Source organism: Peromyscus californicus, unplaced genomic scaffold (assembly GCF_007827085.1).
Source record: "Peromyscus californicus insignis strain IS unplaced genomic scaffold, ASM782708v3 Scaffold_14__1_contigs__length_90479793_seg_2, whole genome shotgun sequence".
In the NCBI taxonomy this organism is placed as follows: domain Eukaryota; kingdom Metazoa; phylum Chordata; class Mammalia; order Rodentia; family Cricetidae; genus Peromyscus; species Peromyscus californicus.
The window spans coordinates 47,926,704-47,952,829 of NW_026294436.1; the positions used below are offsets into that span (position 1 = coordinate 47,926,704).

General features: G+C 42.0%; 1 pseudogene; it reads right to left on the reverse strand.

Annotated features, from left to right (window-relative positions):
- Positions 1–2,749: 2,749 nt before the first annotated feature.
- Positions 2,750–3,687, reverse strand: LOC128109304 (protein CEBPZOS-like; annotated as a pseudogene).
- Between the last annotated feature and the right edge of the window lie 22,439 nt (positions 3,688–26,126).

Consider the following 26,126-nt stretch of genomic DNA (forward strand, 5'->3'; position numbering starts at 1 on the left):
AGAAACTTGATTCTGCCCTGAACTTGTTTCTGCCGGGGAGTCTCAAGTAGCACCTGTTACCTCTCCCCTGCCTCTTAGGCTACTAGACCAGATCTGCTGGAGTATGCATCATGCCTCTCACTGCTGCTTGCAGCCCATCCTCACTCCCTTCCCCTAAAACTTCACAGCTTTGAATCTGCAGCGCCTGCCCATCTCTCCCCATCTCTGCCTCTTCCTGTCGCACCTATCTGCCAATCCCTTGGTCACTCTCCTTGTGTTCCAGAGATTTTTAGCTCACAATTCACTGCTACTCTCTAAGAAAATGCCTCTGAATTCTTGGTGATTTCAGTTCCATATTGATGATCCACTAAACACTTTGGTGTGCTCCCTCCAGTGATTTCATGTTAACTTCTACCTCAGCTAGTCTTCTCACGGTCAATCTTTGGTCCTTGTCTCTTCCAAGATATGCAACCATTAATCATCTCAGACACGTCATACTCAGCTCTCAATCTGCTCTTTCCAGTTCATTCCCTCTAGTCCCTCTGCACCAAATCCTTCAGCCACTAGGACCTGCTCCATTAATTCTACCACTGGCTCTTTGTCCTTCACCCTTCATGCCCTCTCTTTCCTCATCCTATTTAAGTGCCACGGTCTATAATTGTGACAATTCTCTTGCACACACCCTCAACTTCTTGTTTCTTCCTCAGTTTTTCAGCCCAGATGCACAATCATGCATGCTGACAGGAACTGCTTAGAGTGAAGAATTCGGGACTTGAAATGGACCTAGAACTACTGTAGTCCCGTGCCCATGCACTCTCCTAGACGATAACTTCCTATTTTTCCTCTCTCCTCAAGCCTCCAAGGTCTCTTATCTCACCCTTCTTGTCAAATGATAAAAAACAGAAACAGTCAGAAGATAAATTCTGCAGCTCCCATTGCCTCAAACACTGGTTTCCCAGCTTCTGTCTCCCATTCTCCTTCCAGTCTGGTGTTTCTGCAAGTGGACCACCCCAGCTTGTAAGGCTAACCCCTCCATATGTGCAGCTGCATCCTTCTCCCCATCAGTTTTCCTTCCTGTTGGGTCGTTCCATCACACACAAGTATACCATCTTCCCTCCAGCATATCGTCTATCACTTTCTTTCCTGTCAAGATTAATGGAAATCATTCTCCCAGCTGCTGAAGCCAGAACACACACGGTCATTCTTTGGTTTGGTTTGGGTTTTTTTTGCGGGGGGGTGGGGGGGTGGGGGGTGTTTTTGTTTTCAATAGACACTTTATCTTCAGTGATATAAATGAAAGTTCATTGATAACATAATAAACTTTACTTCAATAAACTTTTTCAAGCCCAAAGGATGAGGTCTGTCAGTTGTAATCTAAATTTTGCCTCAAGTATTACAAACTCCATCCATGTCAACACTGGAATTTTCAACTTGCACATGGATAAACTCTGATCAGTGACCAAATCTGAAAAGCAAGTACACACTTCTGTCATCTGAAAAGTCCTTCAACAAATCCCATGTACTCACTCTTACTTTTTATTTACTTAGATGCCTGCTGCCTGTTGGTGCTAAAAGATGACTGACCTAGTAGTTTTCTCAAATACATTTAGAGAAAATCATATCGAAAGACTTACATTTTTCAAAATCATTAGATTTAGAATTGATTGATTTGGACACATTTTTTAAGGACCAAACGGGGCCAGGGATGCTCTCAGTGACTTCAGCCAGAGGAGTCTCTGGTGAGGAGGTAAGCTAATGTACAGGTTTAAGAAGGCGGCCATTCTATACTCTTTTAAAGTTTTCTAGTAACTGGATGAAAATATGGGATACAAGTTTGACGATATTGGCATGACTGCCATGGCTAACAAAGATAATAAAAGTAAATAACCTGATTTTTTTTTCTTTTTGCTTGTTTTCTGTTGTTTCTTACAGCAGTAGGGTCCCTTGTAGCCAAGCTGGCTTAAACTTTCCACGTAACCAAGCTGACCTTCAACTCTTTAGCTCCACCTCCCAAGTAGCAGGTTACAAGTTGTGCACTACAAGGTTAACTTGAATTTGTAACTGAAGTTATTTAAATGGTATTTGCCTGTAGATATCCGTAAGAGGCAGCAGGCTTGCCTGTCATGCAGCAAGGCTCTGGACTGAACATCCAGTACCACAATGGACGTACAAAATAGCCTTGCTCTTAAAGATGGGTATTTTTGAAAGACCTTTTATTGGTACCCTCAACCAAAAAAAAAAAAAAAAAGGTGTTTTCATCTCCCCCTCTGGGGTGCATGCAAGATTTTAAAATGTTTAAACCACACACACACACAAACTACAGACTATATGTTTTTTTTTAGAGAGCCGGGTTATTTTTTTTTAAGTATCGGTTTGCTAAAAGTTAATCTTACATGCTTGGAATTTTTAAATTATTTCTAATATTAATAATTATTCATTTCTATTCTTTCATAAGTTAAAATATTAAGAAAAAATCTTTACAAAGCATCATTTTGGCTACTGCATTGGGTGTAGTTACTGGAAGAATTAATGTGGACGTATGTTCTTCCATATTCTTTCAGCTGTAAAAATATTCATCTTAGAAACAAATATAGGAAAGTAACACACACTGCACAATGAGTGGGAACTTCAAGCCACACAGACCTGTAGTTACAGTTGTACTCAGTGGGACTTTCTGGAAGTCTAGAGTCTACAGTGGGGTAAATACATCTTTCTTCTTTCCTCAAAGGTTTCAGCCAGCGGAGGTGGAAAGCTGAACATGCTACTGACCTTAATGTTTGCTTTCCAACCCCTTTTCTTGATCTCACTCTCTAACTCCATACATTCCAGACTGCGTGGTGGATTTGTGATGAGCTTACAAAATAAAGGGAATTTTCTTGCTCATTTGCCTGAAATCTTGGCTCAAGTTCACCTTTTTAAACAAAATAATAAGCTCCAAAAAATGCCCACAAGTACAGCTGTTAAAACTCCTTTAAAGATCTTCCTAGCCAGTGGCCCTATGGTTTGGGTCTTCCTGAGGCCTGTGAGATCCACACGGCTCTCTTTCTTTTTTTTAAAATTTTATTTATTTATTATGCATACAGAGTTCTGCTTGCATCCTGCAGGCTGGAAGAGGGCACCAGATTTCATTATAGATGGTTGTAAACCATCATGTGGCTGCTGGAAATTGAACTCAGGACCTCTGGAAGAACAGTCAGTGCTCTTAACCTCTGAGCCATCTCTTCAGCCCCATGGTTCTTTTTCTTGACTTCTCTTTCTTTCACACCAAATATTCAGCCCACCAAGGAACCACTGGTTCTACTTTCAAAATCTGGTTGCTTCTCAGCTGTTCTGTGACTGCATATGGATCTAGGCAAATCTCATCTAGTGTCTAGATTACGACAATCATCTCCTCCCTGGCCTCCCTACATCCACCTTTACTACCCAATGCATTAACCAAAGCGACGCTTGTAAACGTAAACCCACCATGCTACCTCTCTCCACAGACCGCCAGTGTTTGCCTCACTCACTCAGACAAAATGCCAAAGTCAACACAAAGACTGACGAAGCCATTCCCTGTTCCCCTCTGACTGTCTCCAGCCATTCCCTTAGCTAGAGCCACCCCCTTTCCTTCTTTTTCCTGTGAAATGCTAGAACATTCTTCCCAAGGCTTTCACTGCTCCCTCCTCTTCATGAAACAGTCTTCCTTCAGATAGACATAACCGTCATGAGCCCTGTTTTCTCACAGCCCCCTTACGGTTTTACTTTTCCCAAAAAAATTAGTTTCTAGGGGACATTTTATTTAACCCCTCGACTTTAAACTGTACTATAACAGATACTTACTATTCTTCCTTGTTTTATTTTTCTTTATAACACTCATCTTCTACACAACTTTAAGCTTTTGTCTCTTCCCTACAAACACTGTAAAGAAACCAAAAGAAAAGCATTTGGTTCGTATCTATACTACCAGTGCCTAGCAGTTTATCACATATTTATTCACATTTTTGTTGGATACTCTTAACACCCCAGCCAGGTGATCTATATCATCTTGAATAGCAGCTATGCTCACCACTTTACTACAACACAGTCTAGCTTCTTAGTGACCAATCATAGTTCCCTGACTTCAGCCCACAGCACAAATCATACAGATGGGCTTCTACATTGTCTTGGTTTCCTCTCCTGTTGCTGTGATAAAAATACTCTGACCAAAGCAGTTTTAGAGAGAAAGGACTTACTTGGCTCAGAATTCCAGGTCACAGTCCATCACAGCAGGGAAATCAAAGGGGACGAGAACCTGAAGCAACTGGTCACATCACACCCACAGTCAAGAGTAGAGAGCAAGCAGTACGTGGATGCCAGTGCTCAGTTAGCTCTCTTTGCTTACATAATCCAGGTCTCCCTTCCTAGAAAATGATGTTGCCTGCCAGTGAGTAGATCTGCCCACTCCAGTCAACCCAGTTAAAAAAAAAAATCCCTCACAAGTATGTCCTCAGGCCAACCTCATCTAGACAATTCTTCACTGAAACTCCCCCAGATGGTTCCAAATTTGTCAACTCTACAAGCTAAACTAACCACATTGCATGACTATGTAACTGATCTGTGCTGTAGTTATTAACCTGAGCACCAAGCCTTCCTGAAATAACCCAAGAGACAATAAAATGGTTTTGTATTAAGACACTAGGTTTTGGTGCCACTTATTACATAGCAAAAGCCTGTTGAGACATTCTTATAACACAGCTTTTAGAAATTATGAATAATTCTCTTCTTAGTAAGTTAGACATTCAAAAATGCCCCCTAGTGATTTAGTTATCAATAAAATAGATTACTCTTTATCAGTCAAGTAGGCCACTTACGTAGCAGATGTATAGATCGTAAAATACAAAGCACCCTATAAGCAGTAAAAAGGTACTGTTTGCTTACATAATAGTACAGGCACAGTGAGGGGTTGCCTTAGGATTTCTATTGTTATGATAAAACATCAACTTGGAGAAGAAAGGTTCAGCTTATAACTCTCAGGTCACACTTTATCACTTAGGGAAGTTAGGGTAAGAGCTCAAGACAGGAACCTGGAGGCAGGAGATGATGCAGAGGCCATGGAGGAATGCCGCTAACTGGCTTGTTCTTCCTATCTTGCTCAGTCTGTTTCCTTATATGCCCCAGAACAACCTGCCTAGGGAGTGATAGCACCCACAGTGGGCTGAGCCATCCTACACATCAACCATTCATAAAGAAAGTGCCACACAAGCTTGCCTCCAACCCAGTCTTATGGAGGTATTTTCTCAGCAGAGGTTCCCTCCTCTCAGATGACTCTAACTTGTGTCAAACTGAAAACAATAACAAACAAACAAACAAGCAAACAAACAAAAAACTACCCATCATTGTGATTTTCTTCCATGTAACATGCAGTCCAGTCTAACAGATACACAGAATCTTCAACATGTAGATTCCAAAGTCACCGTGAAAGTTTTCTCTATTCTCACTAACCAAAAGAGGAAATGAGCATTCAGGAGCACACATAGACAATCTGCAAGACTGTAGCTTGCACCAATGGATTCACAAAGGAATGGAAAGATCCACTTAGGAAGCATGAAGACAGGAAACTATAGAGAAAGGGAAATAATGATGTCTCTGTCCAGCTAAAGATGATGACCATATCTGGAAAGATTTTGGAACTCATTAACAGAAATGCACCATTTAAGCATTGCAAGTGGACTCATTTGGTGATTACCTGTCGATCTCATTTATTCTCTGGCAAATGTTTGGTCTTACATGAAGCAAAGAGGAGATAGAGGACAGTAGAGAGAGCAGGTGTGAAGAACCCTCATAGCTTTCCACATGGAAACTATCAACCCTCCTCCCAGTCTACATCCCCTACCACAATAACAATTTTAACACCATCTTACTTACAGGAACAGTAGTGAGTCTGACAGTTTCCATCCACTCACATACCTTCCAGCCTACCAGATGACTCCAGCTAAGCCCCAAGTAACTGGTAATTAACTCAGGGAACATTAGGAATATAACATAGTATGATTGATTGATTGACAGGGTCATAAAACTACCAGTTTTGATAATGGAATTGAAATTTTCATTGTATGAAGATTTAGCCTTGGCTCTCAAAAGCATTTCAGAATGTTCTCAATTATTAGGGGAAAAAAGGTTAATTATTAGGGAAGACGTGTGGACATAAAGAAAATGTGACTACCAGGAAAAGTCTCATTGGGGTCTCACAGATCTCACTTCAGTGCAGCATTTTAATGCTGTTCAGTCTCTGAATCCAACTAACCCTGACATTCTGGAGAGGCAGCCTACTTATTTAGAAAGGTATCATGCAATATGGTTTCTATTTTCATATCCGTTTCCACAGTTCTGTTTTATTATAAATCTATTCTTGTAGCTTTAAAACCGAACTATGATGTGAGACTATTCTGGGGATGTTCGATACTCTCTTCTTCCAACAGGACACACATTACCATCCATTTGCCTTGAGAGGTTAGTGTCAGGAAGAGGGAAGGGCCGCACTGAAGGCGGAATCCAGTGCAAGCTAGAGAGGTTGAAATGCATGTCTCATTTGAGAAGACCCACGCGCCTCAACTTAGTTGCTTTGTAGATTTCTTTTTGAAGAATCTATTATCCATGCTCCAGTGAAGGAAAGGAAGCACAGAGGGCCTTCTTAATGCAGAAAGAAGACAAGCCATGGAGTTGTCAAAGGTCAAAGGTCCCTCAGAAACAAAGTCAGGGTTAAAAAGATGGGATTTTGCTGAAGCACTTTAGGAGATGCTCAGACCTACAGAGAGGGGTATGGGAGGTTCTACTTGTCACATCTGTTTTTCTAGGGCAGGCTTTAAAATAAAACTTAAGGACAAAAAAATTTAAATGTTCCATTAATAGCACAGTTTTCATAAATATTGCCTCTGAAAAACTATCTATTTGCACATCCACGCCATCACCTGGGGGTGTTTATTGTGCTCTATTTGGAAGTGGTAGCTGGCTTCATGTGACTCAGAGAGAACAAAATCTACATATGACAATCTGCCATCTCAATCCTGCCATTCAAGGACAAAGGGAGATCAATTTGGATTATTTCTGTTAAACTACAATGTAACAAGAATGAAACTGGCCGAATTTGTTTGGTCTCCAAGTTCAGGTTGTTTGAACTCAATTGACTTCAATCAGTTCCCAGAGCACCTACCAAACTGACTTGTATCTCAAATACTGTGAAGCCTGCAGATGTCTACAGGGCTCTCTCTGACTCTGGGCTGGGTCCAGTGAGCTCAGACCAGAGCTGTCAGCATGCATAGCAGTGTTTTGGTGTCCCAGATGGGATCATTTCCACTAAGAGTCACCCAAAGAAACCCGATGACATCACTTTAACGTTCGTTCCCTTCCTCTGTCAAGTTGAGACTGTGAGTCTCAACTTGTGGGTCACAACCCCTTTGGGAGTCACATATCAGATTCCTGCATATCAGATATTTACACTGCAATTCGTAACTGTAGTAAAATTACAGTTATGAAGTAATAAAGGAATAATTTTGTGGTTGGGGTCACCACAACACAAGGAACTGTATTAAGGGCCACAGCATTAGGAAGGTTGAGAACCAGTGGCCTAAAACTATCAACATTTATGCGAGTCTTTTGATGCTAAACCCTATTTTCTTCCATAATATTTTATTGTTTTGGGGGAAATTTCACATCACGAACCCCCCAGCACCCTCACTTCCCAGTCTTCCCAGATCCTTTCCCCTACCTTGGAACATGCCCCCCCCCCCCCAAAAAAAAAAGAAGAAAAAGAAAAAAAACAGCCAAACAAACAAACAAACAAAAAGTCCACTTGAGCATGGTCAAATTCCTGGTGGCCGGTCCCTTAAAGAAAACTGAGTCCTTCCCCGCCCACACCCTTGCCAAAACCATCAGTTGTGGAGAGCTACACTTCAGCATCCTTATCACAAATTCTAAGGGTTCTCTTCAATGGCTTTCTATCTAGGCTGTTACCTTTGGGAGGTGGGGGCAAGAGTTGTCACAGAAGCCTTTTATATTCCTCTTTCTCAACTGTGAGACCGTAGTCATCAATACTATGGAAAAAGCATCAATACTGTGGGAGCATGGATGTTGTACTTACACATGGTTTCTGGTGACATCGAGGACCACAGGCATCCACATGGTCTCTGGGGGTCAGCACATGCCAATGACCTCAGTATGGTCTCCAGTAGGAATACAGCTCAAGGACATCAACACAGCCAAAACACTATTTTTAAACTTTACAATAATTTGACAGTTAACCTGAGGAGACGAACACCATCATTGTCTTCTCTTTCTTGTGAGCTTTAGAAATAAGAGAGAACAGAAACATGCCTGGCATGCCACACATTCTTAATAGACTGTTCTCTACAGGAAAGCCATGCTCTATCTTGAAATTACTAAGATGGCAGTATATGCACACACCACCCTTACACAGATCACTTGTCAAAAGCATAAGCTAAGCTCACTCACTGCGACTTCTCTTTTGCATCAGACGTATTTCAAGTGCGGTAGAAAAAGTTACACAGAAACATCTCCACAGTTAGGTTCTGGCCTATCTGTTATCTCATCTCAAATGAATAAAGCACAATAAGGTAGTAAAAATACTCTTTTTTTTTTCCCCTGAGTCATTTAGCAAGCATTTCTTGAGAACCTTCAGAATTTAATGCCTAATATTGCTGGGAATAAAAAACAAAAATAAGAAATACAGATATAAATTCAAAGAGTGCACTGAAATGTCTTACCTTCATTTTCAAAAAGTTATTCCTAAACCTGAATAGATAATAACAACCCAACAGAATGGTTGGCACCTCAAGACCCTGTTTCCAGTGCAAAAGTCCATTCTTCCCCATGTTCCTGTTCACTGACCCAACCTAATGCTGGTCCCTCTCATCTGCATTATCTCATTTTGCAGATGTGTCTGCATTACTTTTTAGAGATAGATATTTCATATCTTACATTCCTTCCATCTATTGACATAGGAATTGACAAGCCATATGTATCTTTCTTTGTAAGTAGATGGCAAGCTTTTGAGGGAGTGGTGGCTATGTCTTGCCCATGTCAACCCCACTCCTTACTCTTTTTATGTATTCTGAAGGTCCTCAAGAAACGTTTGAAAGTGGATCAGCAAAAACCGATATGGGATTCATGCTGCCTGTCTTGCTTTTTTAGGGCCCACCCATCTTCATTCACTACGATCAGCCTACATCAGAGACAGCCTACATACTTGGGGGGGTCTCCAGAACAGCTGGTGAAGCAAATGGGAAGTGAGCAACTTACACTGGTAATCAATATTGTACCTCCCCTCCTTGAAGAGAAGCAGATGTTCTGCATCCTCACAATCAACATTTGCAAACCCTTTCCCAGCTTTCCAAAGCCTTGGTCTCATTCCTCTGTTAACACTGAAGTAGATAGAGAGTTGCTCCCACTTTACTGTTGGAAAAACACAAGTGGTGACTGACCTGCCTACCTGGTAACCTGTACTAGATATTCCTGTTTACACCCAGCTCTCTCTCCTTCCCCACTCTGCTGTCCTCCCCAGGAGACTGACCTGCACAGCTACTGTCAACAGCTCACCTATTCTCCAGCTCTCTCTGAGACCCTGCAGCACTCCTTATTGGTTCCCCAGAACCCTACCCTTACCTTTGTGAGTAATCTTTCTACTAAGTGTTCTTCAATTGCTGTAGTAGACATACAATCTGTCTTGCTGGGATCCTGAGTGCTATATAGCAGTCTTGATCCCACCTTCTAACTTTTGCTCCATCCTTTGGGCTCCAGCTCTAATCACTTGCTGGTCCTGATACCAAATGAGAAGAAAGAGCATCTTCACATTACACTCCACAACTCCTACTAATTGCTACACGTAAGGGACTGGCATGAGATCAAAAGCTCCTACAATCAAGGCTGCTCCACTCTGCTCATGAGCTCAGATGTGGGTACCTGCAGACAGCTGGAGCTTTTTCTCAGTAAACAAGCAGGCTCCAGCTGCAGGGACATTAGTGGAAGCGAGACAATGCAATGACTCATCAGAGAGGCTGAAGTCACTTGACCCCCCTGTGAGTCAGACAGACTCTGTTGTCAACAAAGCACTGATCTGAATAAAAACTAACCCAGTCCTTTGCCTCATCTGAGTTCCTGGCAATCAAGGAGTTAAAAGACCCTGGGAGTAAGAGCCTCTGAGATCCTCCCCTGAAATATTCTGTCCTTCAAGTCCTCCAAACTACCTTTGATAGCCCTCTCCTTTTCTCCCCACCTACAAAAAAAGGGTATTTCTGCAAATGAATCAGATAGAGGCTCACAAGGGCTGCGTTTCTGAGATAAGGAGCAGAGGCCAGCAGCCAGCCAGCCACTTTGCTTTAATCATTTTGTGGGGCTTGGTATCCACACCTCCAAAGCTTTGCTACTCCCATCTTTCAAATTTTAGCTCTAACAAGAAACTCAGTTTGAGAGGCAAGTACCCTCAGCTGGCTTTTCATACAGTCTCGTCCCTAGCTTCTCCCTCTCTCGGCTGAGCCTCCCTCAGCTTTTGCAGTTTTAACACCCTTGCCACTGACCTGCCTGGCCTTGCAAGCTTTGGAGTTGAACAGTCACATGATTTGGTGAGCATCATATGCTCAGTGAGATAACACTGAGCATATACCAGGTGTCCATCATATACTGCAGCCTTTGCTTAGCCATTGAATTGTCTTAATAACTCCAGCAGACAGCATATCTGTGTATGTTTTACAGATGAGGACAGGCTCAGAAAAGGGTTTGGCTACAGTTATCCAGTTAATGGTAAAAAGGAATTTGAATTCAGCCTTACCTATCTCTCAAATCCATACACTTAACTATTATCCCACTTGTGCATACATTTAATCATTTTAGTTTCAGTTATCTACAACTCTAGATAGAAACCCTCAGCACAGAGCAATATACTCCACTATTTCTGGCACTTAAGTTTAGCACCTGGTTATTGCGTACCTATTCAATTGCTGCGCAGGATACCAGGGGCACAAAGTGGGAATCTCTCTTCCAGAAAGCGCCCATCCTAATCAGAGGAGAAGCCAATCAACTTCTTTCAAGGCAACTGGATGCCTTTGCACCATGGGATCATGTAACATTGTATATCAGCATCAAAGCTGAAGGACTTCTGCTTGTTACTCTACAGCCATAACTAAGACCCAAACAGGTGAACAGTGATAGGTATACTTAAGGAAACACTGGGAAAGCAAAGAGGTCAGTACAGTAGCCTGACCAGAACTTGAGGGTAAAAACTTTGAAACAGACAGTATTTCTAAGTCTGGAACATAAAGTCACTCCTCCTCATAGCAGGACTCACTCATTAAACGAACGTTTTAGGACCACGTGTGAGCTATAAGTGGTGCAAAGGGAGGAAAGCCTGATGAGTAGAAAGACAGGCAAGTCGACATTTACAGCCCAACAGGAGAAAATCATGGCAGCCACTGCAGCATCCCATGAGAAGACAAGAAGAGAATGTCGTGAATCGGGGGAGTACGGGAAGATGAGGGGGTAACAGAAAGGAAAAGGAAGTCCCAGTGGGAGTCAGCCAAGGGAGACAGTCGGGCAGAAAATGCCAGAAAAAATAAGACATGTTTTTTTTTTTTTTTTTTTTTTTTTTTTGGTTTTTCGAGACAGGGTTTCTCTGTGTAGCCTTGCGCCTCTCCTGGATCTCGCGCTGTAGCCCAGGCTGGCCTCGAACTCACAGAGATCCGCCTGCCTCTGCCTCCCGAGTGCTGGGATTAAAGGCGTGCGCCACCACCGCCTGGCGTTTGTTTTTTTGTTGTTGTTGTTGTCGTTTTTGTTTTTGATTTCACCTCCATACACAGGAATGGAGGTAAAAGAACCTCAAGAGATTGGGTGGGAACCACTGAACACATGCCTAAGTTTCTACCATTAAAGTCAGCCAGAAGTTTATCCTTTTGAATTTAATGTTTTTAAATAATACAGTCATGGCAGCAGATAAACTATATAAAAGGAAATGCGTTGAAAACCATATTCCCATGCCCACCCCCGGCCTTACACCCCATACTCCCATCCTCTATCCTTAGATAACTGTAGCTAGAGTTTTCCTGCCTGGCCCACAGTCAGGACAAATCTCTCACCCGCCAGTCCCACAGCCGCTCAGACCCAACCAAGTAAACACAGAGACTTATATTGCTTACAAACTGTATGGCCGAGGCAGGCTTCTTGCTAACTGTTTTTATAGCTTAAATTAATCCATTTCCATAAATCCATACCTTGCCACGTGGCTCGTGGCTTACCGGCATCTTCACATGCTGTTTGTCATCGTGGCGGCTGGCAGTGTCTCTGACTCAGCCTTCCACTTCCCAGCTTTATTCTCCTCCTTGTCCCACCTATACTTCCTGCCTGGCCACTGGCCAATCAGTGTTTTATTTATTGACCAATCAGAGCAACACATTTGCCATACAGAACATCCCAAAGCAGATAACTACAAATAGTGCTTTGCTTTTCCTTCCTCTGATTGTAAGTACCAAGGCTCCGTGTATGCACACCCATAACTAAAGCTTTTCTGAAGATCCATGCAGTTGTCAGCATTGTGTTGCCTGGGGACAGTAAATTCTGCATTCTAATATTTTAAAAGAATGATTTTCTTGGATCGCTATTATGGTTTGGTAGTCTTCATGAATGGAATGCCCCTTGGATACATTATATTACCATCTTATAAACAAAGAAATGAGACTTAGAAAGGTCAAGTAACTACTTATCTATTTCCGAGAAGCAGTCCTACCATTCACCTGATGACTAAAGCTAGAAACCGAGTCTCTCTGTCTATTTATATAAGTCAATCACCAACTCTTTCTGATTCATAGTCCTTACTTTTCAAACCCACCCTCTTCTCCCCACCTCCATCACTGGCCCTCACTATCCCTCATCTGGTCAATATTATTTACTTTCTAGAGGTCTCTCTTTCTCTCTACTTACTTTCCAGGTCTCTCTCTCTCTCTCTCTCTCTCTCTCTCTCTCTCTCTCTCTCTCTCTCTCTCTCTCTCTCTTTCTCTCTGACCCCAGGCTGATATTAACTCTAATCTGTTCTTCTTTCTGCTGCTGGAATGATATAATACATAAACCTTGGGTGTCTTTCTGCCTAAAAATTTTTCATGGCTCAGTTTCTGAGTATATAAAGCTGCCATGTTTGCATAGCTGGGCCCCAACCATATTTCCTAACCTCCCACCACAAACAACGCCACAAAAAAAAAGAAAAAAAAATTCAATTTTCTAAATTCTCCAGCTCTTTTACGCTCTGGGTCTTTGCCAAGCCAATTTGTCCAGAATCCCTCTTAGTAAACTGCTTGTCCTCCAGCTCTTGGACTGCATTTTCTGGAAGCCCTTCTTGTCTCCTCCAAATAGAGACAGGCCCTTCTCTCTTGGGAATTGCTTAGATCTGATACTGTTTAAATGTCTGATACTGTTTAAATGTCTGTTCCCTAAAAATTCATGTATTGGACACTTTTATTTCCAAAGTCAGTAGGAGGTGATTGGTAGAGCCCTTGTGCCTGGATTAATCAATTCACAGCCTAATGAGTTATCAAGAAAGGGGCTTTATTATAAAACAAGCTCTCTAACATGCCTGCTCTTTCTTGATGTCAACCCTGCATCACAACTTCAGACCTGCAGAGTACTGTATCAGAAAGACCAAGCGCAGACTCTCAAACTTGACCTTCACAGCCTCTAGAACTGTGATAAATCAATTTGTTCTCTTTTTGTGTGTGTGTGTTGTTTTGATTTTGGTTTTTTCGAGACAGGATTTCTCTGTGTAGTTTTGGTGCCTGTCCTGGATCTCGCTCTATAGACCAGGCTAGCCTTGAACTCACAGAGATTCACCTGGCTCTGCCTCCCAATTGTTTTCTTGATAAGGAACCCAAAAGGAAATGTTCTGTTACAGCAACAGGAAATATAAAGATAGTATCCATACTACAACAGTTATCTCTGTATCTAATGGTTTGTGTGTGTTTCTCTACCCTAAACTTCATATTCTTTCAAAGTAAAAACTGTTTTCCTCCTCATTTCAGGTTCTCAGTCCTTAGGATGGTGCCTGTGAAGTGGTAAGTCTTCAACGTGTGCTTCTGAGTATTTACTACATAGATGACTCCAAATTCTAAGCTCTCCTCATCCATTTTTCCAGGTAGTCTCTCAAGATACAGTATTACCACTGGTACAGTTTTGCAAGGCACATAATTTGAAGAGAAGTACTTGTATTATGAGGACACGGTCTAATCTCAATAGAAATTAAGAAAGGTCCTGGCAGAGACCATGACAGAAAATTACAACCAATAAAATGCAGAGTTGTAGATCTACAACACAACTCTTGCACTTAAGGCTCATGTATCATTTCAAAAGGAGAGGAAGAAACACAGAGTCAGGAGTTACATCCACAAATTTTCACCAACATGACTGCCTAAATATGAGCTGAACAAGGACTACACGAATAGACAAGCTCACATGGACAGGGAAAGTCCACCAGGCCTCAACCCTACATAAAAAAACTATAGATAACTGAGAGATGGAGAAACAGTCTTCCCTAGAGAAAAGCACACAAGTTGATTATCCAGTACCAGATGGTCAGCCCTGAAAACATACACATACGAGTAACATTATACATGCTAAGCATGCTGAATTTAGGTATTTAGAAACACACACACACACACACACACACACACACACACACACAAAACGTGGTCAGCCCTGAAAACATACACATACGAGTAACATTATACAGGCTAAGCATGCTGTATTTAGGTATTTAGAAACACACACACACACACACACACACACACACACACACACACACACCACAACACACAATGTATGTAACAGCAATTAATGAAAAAAGAGGCCATAAATTTGAAAGAGAATAAGGAAAGGTCTATGGGAGGGTCTGGAGGAGGAAAGAGATGGAAAAAAATGTAGTTACAATCTCAAAAGAAAATCACATTGAAATATAATTTTTCAATTTGCAAAATAAATAAATAAATAAATAAATACACATTTCTTTTAAGGAAGAAAGAGGAGGGAGGGAGAGAGAGAGAGAGAGAGAGAGAGAGAGAGAGAGAGAGAGAGAGAGAGAGAGAGAGAAGAAAAGAAGAAAGGTCCTGTAAGACCTGAATCATTATGAGGGTGCAGAGAACCTGCAGGAAAAGTCGGGTCAGATGACTCTAAAATGAAGATAAATTTTACCAACTTCTCAACTTTGTCTTCAGCAGGTCTAGACTCAAACAGATGAAGGCAGGCTTTAAGCTTCATAACCTTTATTACTAATCATGTGCTGACCCCTGTTATGTTATATGGAGTCAAAAAAGAAATGCAATATTAAGAATCCAGAATCCTAGATGAAATTGCTACCACAAGTCTTGGGACTATAAAAAGAGTTTCCTCTAATTATCAATCCTAAAACCCGAGTGTCTGTGAGGATCATTCCCACAGCTTTCACGTTTTCAGGACCCTAGAGTCACTTTCCTAACAAGTATCCTAGATGATGATGATGATGATGATGATGATGATGATGACAATTTAGGTAATGCTTGAAGTTGTCAAGTCCTTTTTACTATACAACCATGTTTGAATTTATTTTTTGACACAGAGCCTCACTATATAGCCCTGCTGGCCTGAAACTCACTATATAGATCAAGCTGGCCTTAAACTCAACAGTGATCCACCTGCCTCTGTCTTCTGAGTGCTGAGATCAAAGTTATGCACTACTATGCCTTGCTGAATTTTTATTTATAAATTATATCATGTATAAATGTAAAATGAAAATAAATATAATTTATAATATTGTCCATCTGCACACTGAGGGCTCATCTCAAGTATACATCAATGTCCAGCCCAAGCATGGAGAGTGCCTCTAAATGAAACAGTCTCAATGGCTTCATTTAGGAAGATATATAACTTCGAAACTTAAAGTATCTATTTCAGTTTATCTAGGTACCAGACACTGTGCTAGACTAGTTCATCCATAGTTCATTTAATCACCCCATAACTGATAATATATTATCAGTTATATATAATATGGCTCATATGTATTCCCTGAGTCTGTGTATTGTAACTTAACCTACAATGCAATAGTATTGGGAAGTGGAGTATTTAATAGGTTGTTATGTCATGAGAGCAGGACTGTAGGAGTGAGTGCATGTGTTATGAGACTGGATGGATTCTCCTCCTTCTTCTTTCCCGTCCCGTGCCCTCTCACCCTTCCATCTTCTGATGCAGGATCATGTGGCATGAAGGCCCTCAACAGACATTAGTTCTGTGCTCTTAGACTTCCCAACCTCCAGAACTGTGAGCCGAGTAAATTGATATGATTTATGAGCAATGTAATTTATCATATTCTGCCATAGCACCATAAAACAGACTGAGGCAAAGGCCACCAAGCATGAGGACATTGCTACAATAAATAACTGAAAACAGGGAAGTAGCTTTGGAACTGGGCAATGGGTGAAGGCCGGGAGAATTTGAGAAATTGGCTAATAAATTCATATATTTCCATACATGGAGTGTTCATTGTAATACCAGAGGACTTAGAAGAGAAGGCATTTGGGGAATATCCTATGTGTCATGATCAGAATGTTCATAGAATTGTGAACAGTAAAGGACATTCTGATTTGATGTTGGTGGAAATAAGGAATAAGCCAGTTACAAGGAAAAACCACCTTTGTCATAAAGCAACAAAGAACTTGGCAGAACTGTGCTCACGTTCTAGCAAACATGTCAGTTTGGACAGTGTGACATGACATTGGCACCTCAAAGCTCATGCTCAAGAAATGCTCAACCGAACTTTTAAAGAAGTCTTACAGAGCCAGCTCACAACAGCAAAGAGCTTCAGAGCTCACTGAGTGCCGGGGCCGAGGTGCAGATGAGCCACAGCGGCTGAGGACTCAACTGGCCTCTGGCAGAGGCCGGATAAAGAAAAAAAAAGAAAAAGAAAAAGGAAAAAATGTCTTACAATGTTTTAAATAAGCTTGTGATTTTGTTAGACCACATTTGTAGCTATACTCAGCTTCATATAGCAGATGGACACACCTAGGTTTTTATGAGTGTCAGAATTTAAGCACAATGAACTAGCATGTTTGGAAGAAACTTCTTAGCAAAACATTGCAGGAGCTACATGGTGATCTTCATACTTGTCTATAGAGTAAGATGTTAGAGGAAAGAAATTATTTAAAGACTATGGTGATATTTTATTTGTGCTGAAATGTGATTTTATTTGTATGTTAATAAATAAAGTTGCCTGGAGATCAGAGGTCAAAGCGAGCCATAAAAAGAAGTCCAGCAGTGGTAGCACAAGCCCTTAATCCAATCACATGGCAGGCAGAGTCTCTGTGTGGTCAAGGACACAGTCAAGCGTGGTGACACGAACCTTTAATCCCAGTATGAACCATAGAGACCTGCAGATCTGTATAGACAGGCAGTGACAAGGAAGTCATGTGGTTGGGTTTAGAGCCAATGAGAAGGCAGAACAGAAAGGCAATAAAAAGACAAGTCAGACAGGAAGAAGCTCGCTCTCTCTGAGGAAGCTACTTCTGGTGGTAAGCTAAAGTTAGTCATGGCTATTTCTCTGATCTCTTTGGCTATTAACTCTGTATTTGGCTCTGTGTTTCTTATTTACTAAGACTGTTTAGAAATTCATCTACAAAAGACAATATATAATTTACAAAGAAATAATGCAAAACTATATGGAAAATTTACACCCTGTCTAGTTGGAAGTAAAGAAACATGTCCAAAAATATGGACAAATGACTCCTTGGTAAAGAACCTTCTCAGAACAGAAGACCCTGAAGACATATCTGAAATCTCAGAGGGGAGTGGGGACTGCCCATACCATCAGGTCTATCTTAAGAACAAGGATCTCAGGTACTCAACACTCATTCTCCTGGACTGCCGCAAGTGACTGCTCCTAATTCTAACACAAAACCCCCAGCTGCCCCAGATGTGGCTTGTGTGTGCACAGACATAGCTCTACAGCACCACACATGAAGTCTTGCCTATGTCCATGAGACAAATAATTCTGCAAGATGCAAGGACTTTGGAAGCATGCCACCCACATCAAGAGTTCAGAGGATGTTATCTAGAGACCCAGACAGAACCTGTCACAGGAATGGAGCCACTATGCAGAATCCCCATCAGAGCAATGCCCAGTAGGACATGGATTGCCTTTGAAACACCAGAAATGTAGTCCCCAGCATGTAACATAGTCGGGAAGAGCTACAGTCATAACACTGCATACCCAGAGAGCTGAGGTGTGGTTTCAAAGCAACACGACAGACTAAAGACAGAGAATGACTACTAACATTTACAGAAGTGGACACGCAAACTCAGTGAGAGATGTGAATTTGGCCTAATGCTTCATGGAAAGAGGCGAAAGAAACAGGATTTCAATGGAGGCCTTTTGAGTTCCTCATCATATTCTGTGAGTTGGTCATGAGCTTATGTGACTGCAAATGACACAAATTTGGCTAAACTTAACTAAAGGGTAGGGGTTCTGTTTTGTTTCTTAATAAGGAAATGTCTGATGTATGGAATCCAGACTAAGGCTCCACAGTGGCACCAGGAACACAGGTTCCCTCTCTTTCTCTGGACCACCATCTTTAGCAGGTTGCTTTGTTACAAATTGTCTGGCCGACTTCCAGGAATCATAACTATGTCCCTAACAGAAAATAAAAAGAGGGTGGAAGCTGAAAAGCCATGTAGGAGATGGCTCAGTCCACTTAACAGACCTTCTCAGAAGTCCACTTGGAAACCTGATCTCACACTTCATTTGGCCAGATCTGTGTTTCCAAGCTTTAAATTGTAAAAAAATAATAATAATAACAATAATAATTTCTTGTAGGCGAAAGAGGATGGGTTTAGGGACTGCAACAAGGAAAATCTGCCACATTACTTCTGCCTTAACCCTAGAACTACTGTTAAGATTGTGTCTATTGCATAAACTAACTCAGTCTTAGGATTCCCAAAAACACAGTACTGTCCATCTCCCCTTCCAGTACAAATGCAGTTCTCCCTTAGATGAGTATTTATAATCAGCTAATAGTTTCTGGAATGGGGAGGAAGATTTTCTTCAGTGGTGTGGCCACTGGTAAGGTACCCATGCTCCCTTAAGCAACCCCAGGAGGGAAAAGGTCAGGACTTTACCTTGAAACCCATTCTGTATGAAAGGAGATTCAGCTATTGATGTTTCCAATCTAACTATAAACAGACTATATATATATATATATATATATATATATATATATATATATATATATATATATCACCTTTACCCTCCTACACGAGCTTCTTAGCACTAGGAGCTATTACTTGTCCGTGTCTATACCCAGCATCACTACCACAATTAAGTGACCTGAGAAAAGATGCAAGAAATAGAGAAATTACTTTTTTGTATTAAGATTAAATTAGTCTTCTAATCATTAAGAAGTCTGTCCCTTCTAGGCCATCCCATTCAACTGTGCTGATACCTCAGGTAATAAGCAGTATGAGGAGGGAAATATTAGGTCACACTCCAGATGACAGTTGAGATAGTTAGAAGGCCCTGAAGAACCCTGGAAATGATACTAATTAGGAAGATGGCAGGATGAGCTTGTGATCTTGACACACACCACTGAGGAAAAATAGGGCTCTGTAGAGTCAATAACCCCACATCCAAAAATTCACCACTTTCCCCCATCTGTGTTCTTATCACAGCCTTTGGAAAAAGTTTTTAGCAAGAAAGACTCAAGAAATCAAAGAAAATGCTAGGTGATTATGTGTGTTCAAATGATTGTCTCTCTGGGAGGTGGCTCTCATCCCACTTTCTCAGGTAACAATCTCCTACCTGACTACTATCACTACACAATTTGGGATGGTCACATACATGAATAGTTTTCCCTCCAAGGCAAAGGGAAGGAAACAAGCAAAATGGAGAAGCAAGTTCACAAGGTTCAAGACAACCGAGACAAGTGGTTGGGAGCTATGTGCTTCCATCGGACAAAATAAGATCTGATTTGGGGAATATTTAATTTCTCAAAGTTTCTGGATATTCACTAGTAAAGGTTTGGGGAGGAGTGTTCCACTATCATTTCATCTAATCCTCTTGCATTCCTAAAAGACCCCACTTCCAAATACTATTAATATACCTGTTAATATGCTGGATATGAGGTCTCCAATAGATGAACTGGGGGGGGGGGGGCACACACTGATGTCCTAGCTCTACCTCATTCCAAGTGCATGCTTAGAATATACAGGACACCATGAGATCTAATGTCCCCCAAGGCTTCCAATATAATCAGTGATTAAGAATGTGAATACAAAACAATATAAATTCATGGTTAATTTGACAATAGATGTTGTAAACATTGAAGTCATTTAGAGAGAAGGTAGAGTGAGGAAGTCTGAATTACAGAAGCTGTTATGGAGAAGAAGCTCCCACTGAGGTCAGAAGACTACACTAAAGAGAGAGAGAGAACAGGATGACTAATAATAGATAGCCCTGATACATCTTGTCTGCCAGGCACTTATATCCATAATTGCTCAGAATCTTCCTGGAAGGCAGATGCTTTCTCTCTACTTTATGGAAAAGTAAACTCAGGGTCAGAGAGGTGAAGTAGTTTGCCCAAAGTCACAAAGCCTGTCAGTCATCAGTCCAGGATTCAAAATAAGGGTTTTCTAATACCAACACTGTATTTCTTCTGCTCTTGTGTTGTTTTCTGCTGTCAGGTAAAAGACAAGAGCTAAAACAAATGCTCCTAACCATAAGGAGCCTTTGGGGGCAGGGCACCAAGGCAAACCCTGGAGCTAGAATCACTATGTCAAAATTAGTACAATGAGTTAGCTCCTAATAAATGAAGTAATTCCTTTTTAACACTTTTTCTTTTCTCATCTAAGGAAAAAAAAAAAGATAGCCAGGTGGTGGTGGCACACACCTTTAATCCCAGCACTTGAGAGGCAGAGGCAGTTGGATCTCTGTGAGTTTGAGGCCAGCCTGGTCTCCAAAGCAAGTTCCAGGAAAGGCACAAAGCTACACAGAGAAACCCTGTCTCGAAAAAAACAAAAACAAAAAGAGCTGAACGACCAATAGCTAGGCAGGATATGATAGGTGAGACTTCCAGGGAGAGATAGGAACTCTGAGAAAGAATTGGATTTGCCAACCAGACACAGAGGAAGTTGGACGTACAGTACTGAGAGGTAATAAGGTACGTGGCAAAACGTAGATTAATATAAATGGGTTAGTTTAAGTTTTAAGAGCTAGTTGGGAAAAAGCCTAAACTAACGCCAAGTTGCATTATAGCAAGATATGGATCAGGTTTATTAAAATCAATAAGGTACACTCACGACACAGAACAAGGTTGATGCTGCCGCTGATCTAGCTGTGGCTGCCCTGCTGTTCAGCCCAAGGGAGATGGGAACCAAACTGCAAGCCACGCTTCCCCTCCACTTGCTGCCTGCTCTGACTAGCCCAAGAGAGAGCGCAGCCCTTCCTCCACAGGTTCTTAAGGGGTCTCTTATCTTTGGAAAAGACCACGCCTGTTGGGCCAAACCGTTCCATTCAATTGGTCATTGGACCGAATGGCAGAATTCCCACATTTCACAACTAATAAAAAGTCTCCGTGTAGTTATTTGTGAGCTGGCAGTCCAAAGAAAGATCTGTTACAGTAACATCTTTGAGATTTGAATAGGAAGGTGGGAGGGCTTGAGGGATCATGAGACTTCTTGGAGGACTCTAAACTCTCACAGGCCCTGAAGCCAGCAGTCCTACCAAAGACTACCCTCCTGGTCCTAAAGTGTTTCTACTGAGTGTTCTTCAAGACTAAGGGCCATGACTTTCACCAGACAGGAGGCTGAGGACTGCCTCGCCGAGTAGAGCCCCAACCTGAACATTCAGCATATACTCCATAAACAGAAGGAATTAAGCTGCGTGCCATGAGCCGTAGCAGCCAGCCTTTGAAACATCATTCTGTGGAATGAGGCAACGGAAGGTGTAGCTGCACCTGAAAGAAAGACTTAAATGTGCGTCTGAGGGAAAACTTCCTGGTCTGACCACTACAGTCTGTTCAACAGCCCACCGGCCTACAGAGAGGGCCCCCCGGCATAAAATGCTCCAGTCTCCTTGTACCGGCTGTGTTCCAGGAAGAGGCCTTTAATCATCTCATCATCCGGTCAGCAAGAGCAATTTAGGCCATGGATCTGTTAAGAAAAAAAAAAAAAGAGTCCGGACTGTCAGTTTCATGACTTTCTTCCTAAATGGTGACATTTACAGTCCCAAACCCCGCTCCAATCAGAACTGGAAACTCAGGTTTCTGACTTCAGGGAACAGAGTAATTGCCACCTGCTGTGGATGTAGCTAGAGTTAGCTCCTTCTGCCCAAAGACTTCAAGGCACTCCATGAATTCTTACAAAATACTGTGAGAGTGCAGAGAGGAGGAACCCTGCCAAAACCAGTGGGGGCCCTAGATCCCCGATGCTAATCAGATGTCAGTGGAGTGGAGGGATCCAGAAGTGTTGGGGCCTCCTGCTGAGTTCTTTGGAAAAGTCAGAAAAGGGACAGGACCCCATCCAGTCATGCAGGTACTTGCTCATTGACTCTTCCCACAATTGTTCATGGGCAGCATTTTACTTGACAAACCCTGCTCTACCTAAGTGCTTGGAGGTGACAGAATTTTAAAGAGGAATAATAGATGCAGGGCAGCGTTGGCGCATGACTTTAACCCTAACACTTTAGGAGGCCGAGGCAGGCAGATCTCTGTGAGTTCGAGGCCAGCCTGGTCTACAGAGTAAGTTTCAAGATAGCAGGGCTACATAGAGAGACCCTGTCTCTAAAAACATTCAAAAAAAAAAAAAGGAGGAGGAGGAGAGGGGAGGAGGAGGAAGAGGAGGAGGGGGAGGAGAAGGAGGGAGGGGGAGGGGGAGGAGGAGGGAGGAGGAGGGGGAGGAGGAGGGAGGAGGAGGGGGAGGAGGAGGAGGGAGGGGGAGGAGGAGGAGGGAGAGGAGGAGGAGGAGAAGGAGGAGGAGGAGGAGAAGGGAGAGGAGGAGGAGGGAGAGGAGGAGGAGGAGAAGGGAGAGGAGGAGGAGGGAGAGGAGGAGGAGGAGGAGGAGAAGGGAGAGGAGGAGGAGGGAGAGGAGGAGGAGGAGGAGAAGGGAGAGGAGGAGGAGGAGGGAGAGGAGGAGGAGGAGGAGGAGGAGGAGGAAAGTAACTTATCTCTTTAGAAGGGATGGGAAAGCAGGCTCAACAGACAGTACTTATGAAAGAGGTCGAGAAACCAGCCCTAGTCTGCAAAGGCAGGCTCCAGACAGAGCACCGGAAACGTTCAGAGGTGTTCCCTGGCATAGAAAACTCACATTACTTGACTAGAATCATGTGGATATTTGAAATCTGAAACTGGTCTAATGTCCAGCCTCGAGTGCATTTTTGATGAAGCTTATATTTAGGAAAGAAACACTTCTTAAAATGTGTTTCCCTCGGTAAGCTTAAAACTAAAGTTCTACAAGCCATGGTTTTCTCATACAAAAAAAAAAAATAAGGACAAAAATACTCATAGTAAAATAGGACTCTTTTCTAGATTAAATTTCATGATGGGAACTTTATTTCCAAGAACAATAGAGTGTCGGGGACCATATTTTTTTCTCTCCCAGGTGAAACATAAGTCAGAATACATTGGACAATAAAGTACCACAATCACAGGAGATAGATGAGTAACTGTGACCGAGGCAGGTTAGTACCTTGAGATGGCAAGGTGATAGCCCTGAGAACAGGGACAGACACGAGGCCTGGCAGATGCTGTGAAGTACAGAGACACAGCTGAACATCCAAATACATCAACCAGAACGTTCAGTGTAGAGGTCCCAAGTTTTCTGTTCTGCCTGAGAAGATGGAAATAATTCCAAGGGTTCACACAGAGTCAGAAGTAGCTCTTTTGTCCTGACTGAAAAAGTTCATGAGGTATGAGGTAAAATAATTAAAAGCTTTTACCACAAAAGTAGTGTAAAGTTGACTTTGAATACTGTTCTTTATTTCTATCTAACAAAATTCATGAATAAAACTGAAAAGGGTCAAACTACTTTTTAGTAGCTTATCTATATCTTGGGATAAAGCTCAAGAATATTTAAAGGCACACAAATATATCTAGCATCCAGTGATACAGAATGCACAATATCCAGTATTTAATCAACAATAAAAAGTATACCAAAAATCAGAAACAGAAGTATTCATAGAGAAGAGAATTCAACCCCAAATGCAGGACACAGATGATAGAATCAGTAGAAAAAGAGCGCTGAAGCAATTGTGTTCACATGTGTAAGCGCTAAAGGAAAGACTGAACATGTGTGAGTATCTATGACTCTTATGTGAAACTTTTCCTGGGGAGACGTATGCAACACACACACACACACACACACACACACACACACACACACACACACACACATACACACACACAATCTACTCACCCTAAATAGGAAACCTATGACAGACCAAAGTACTGATACCACCAAAGTCCAACTTGGAGAACCAACGAGTTTTACTGGGAATGTGGGTGGGGATTACTACAGCAGAAATGACTCAAAGACAAGCTGAATTACCAAAGCCCACCCCAGCATGGGTGACAGCTCACAAAAGCTGGGAACCCAGAGCACCCTGCACAGCCTGCAGGCAGCTCAAAAGGGAGAAGAGTGTTCCTTCCAGGTGGTTCAGGTGGTCTGAGCCTCTTCCAGGCAACGGGGCTTGTGTCTTAGTTACGGCTATTATTGTTGTAATAAAATACCATGGCCAAAGAAACTTGGGGAACAGGGTTTATTTGCCTTATGCTTCCCCATTCCTGTTCAGCATGAAAGGAAGTCAGGACAGGAACTCAAGCAGGGCAGGAACTGGAGGCAGGAGCTGATGCCGAGACCATGGAGGAGTGCTGCTTACTGGTTTAGTTTACTCCTAATGGCTTGCTTAGTCTGCTTTTTTATTGAACCCAGGACCACCAGCCCAGAGTTGGTACCACGAACAATAGGTTGGGCCCTCCCCCTCCCTCCCACCTCAATTACTAATTAAGAAAATGCTCTACAGTCAGATCTTATGGAGGCATTTTCTCAGTTGAGGTTCCCTCCTTTCAGATAACTCTAGCTTATGTTAAGTTGACATAAGATTAGTCATCACAACTTGTCTGAGAATCTTCTTTGCAGCTTGGATCCTCTGAGAGTGATCCTTATTGTTTATTCTTGGGAAGGAGGGGCCTAATGAATCTGGTCATTTTCAGGGACTTCCTGAAGTTACTTTATTTACTTCTTGTCTTAAGGCATTTCCCTGGGGAATAGAATGTTTCAATCTCCAGGACACTGATATAAAACAATGACAAACCTTATTTCTAGATAGGAGAGAACTACAGCACCAGAGATTTAAAAAAAAAATGCAGGGGCTAGAGAGATGACTAGGTGGTTAAGAGTAGGTACTATACTACTCTTGCAGAGGTTCCAAATTCCATTCCCAGCACTGGGTGTTGGGTGGCTCACAACTGCCTGTAACTCCAGCTCCAGGAGATCTGATGCTCTCTTCTGACCTGGGTGGGCACCTGCTCAAAATGTGCACATAGGCCCCCCCAACATATACACATATACATAATTAAAATTTTTAAGAACATAAAGATACAAGTTTCTAAAGTATATTTTAAGTATAAAATTAAAAAAAAACAATTGATGAGATTAATGGCAGATTAAACATCACAGAAGAAAACACAAGTAACTTTAAGAACATAACAGAAATAATCTAAAAAGAAACATGGGGAGGAAACAATAAGGAAAAAAAATGAATACAGCACAAATGAGCTTTGGAGCAAACTTGAGAATCATATGATATGTGCAATCAAGGGAGCAGGGAATGAGGAATGAAAAGAGCAGAAAAATTACTTGATGAAACAGTGGGGAAAATTCAAATGTGTTGAAAATTATAAACTTGTATGCAGATGCTCCCAAACTTGTGATGGAGTTACATCCTGATCATCCTGCTCTAGCTGGAAACAGATTTTTGACACCTAACATCACAACTTAGCAACACAGTGAGTGCACTAGGGCTCATTGGTAATTGACCCTGTGATAGTGTGGCTCACTGTGAGCAGTATTTTGACAGAGTATGTTCGCTAGGAAAAGACCCAAGTCCAATATTGAAACTATAGTTTCTG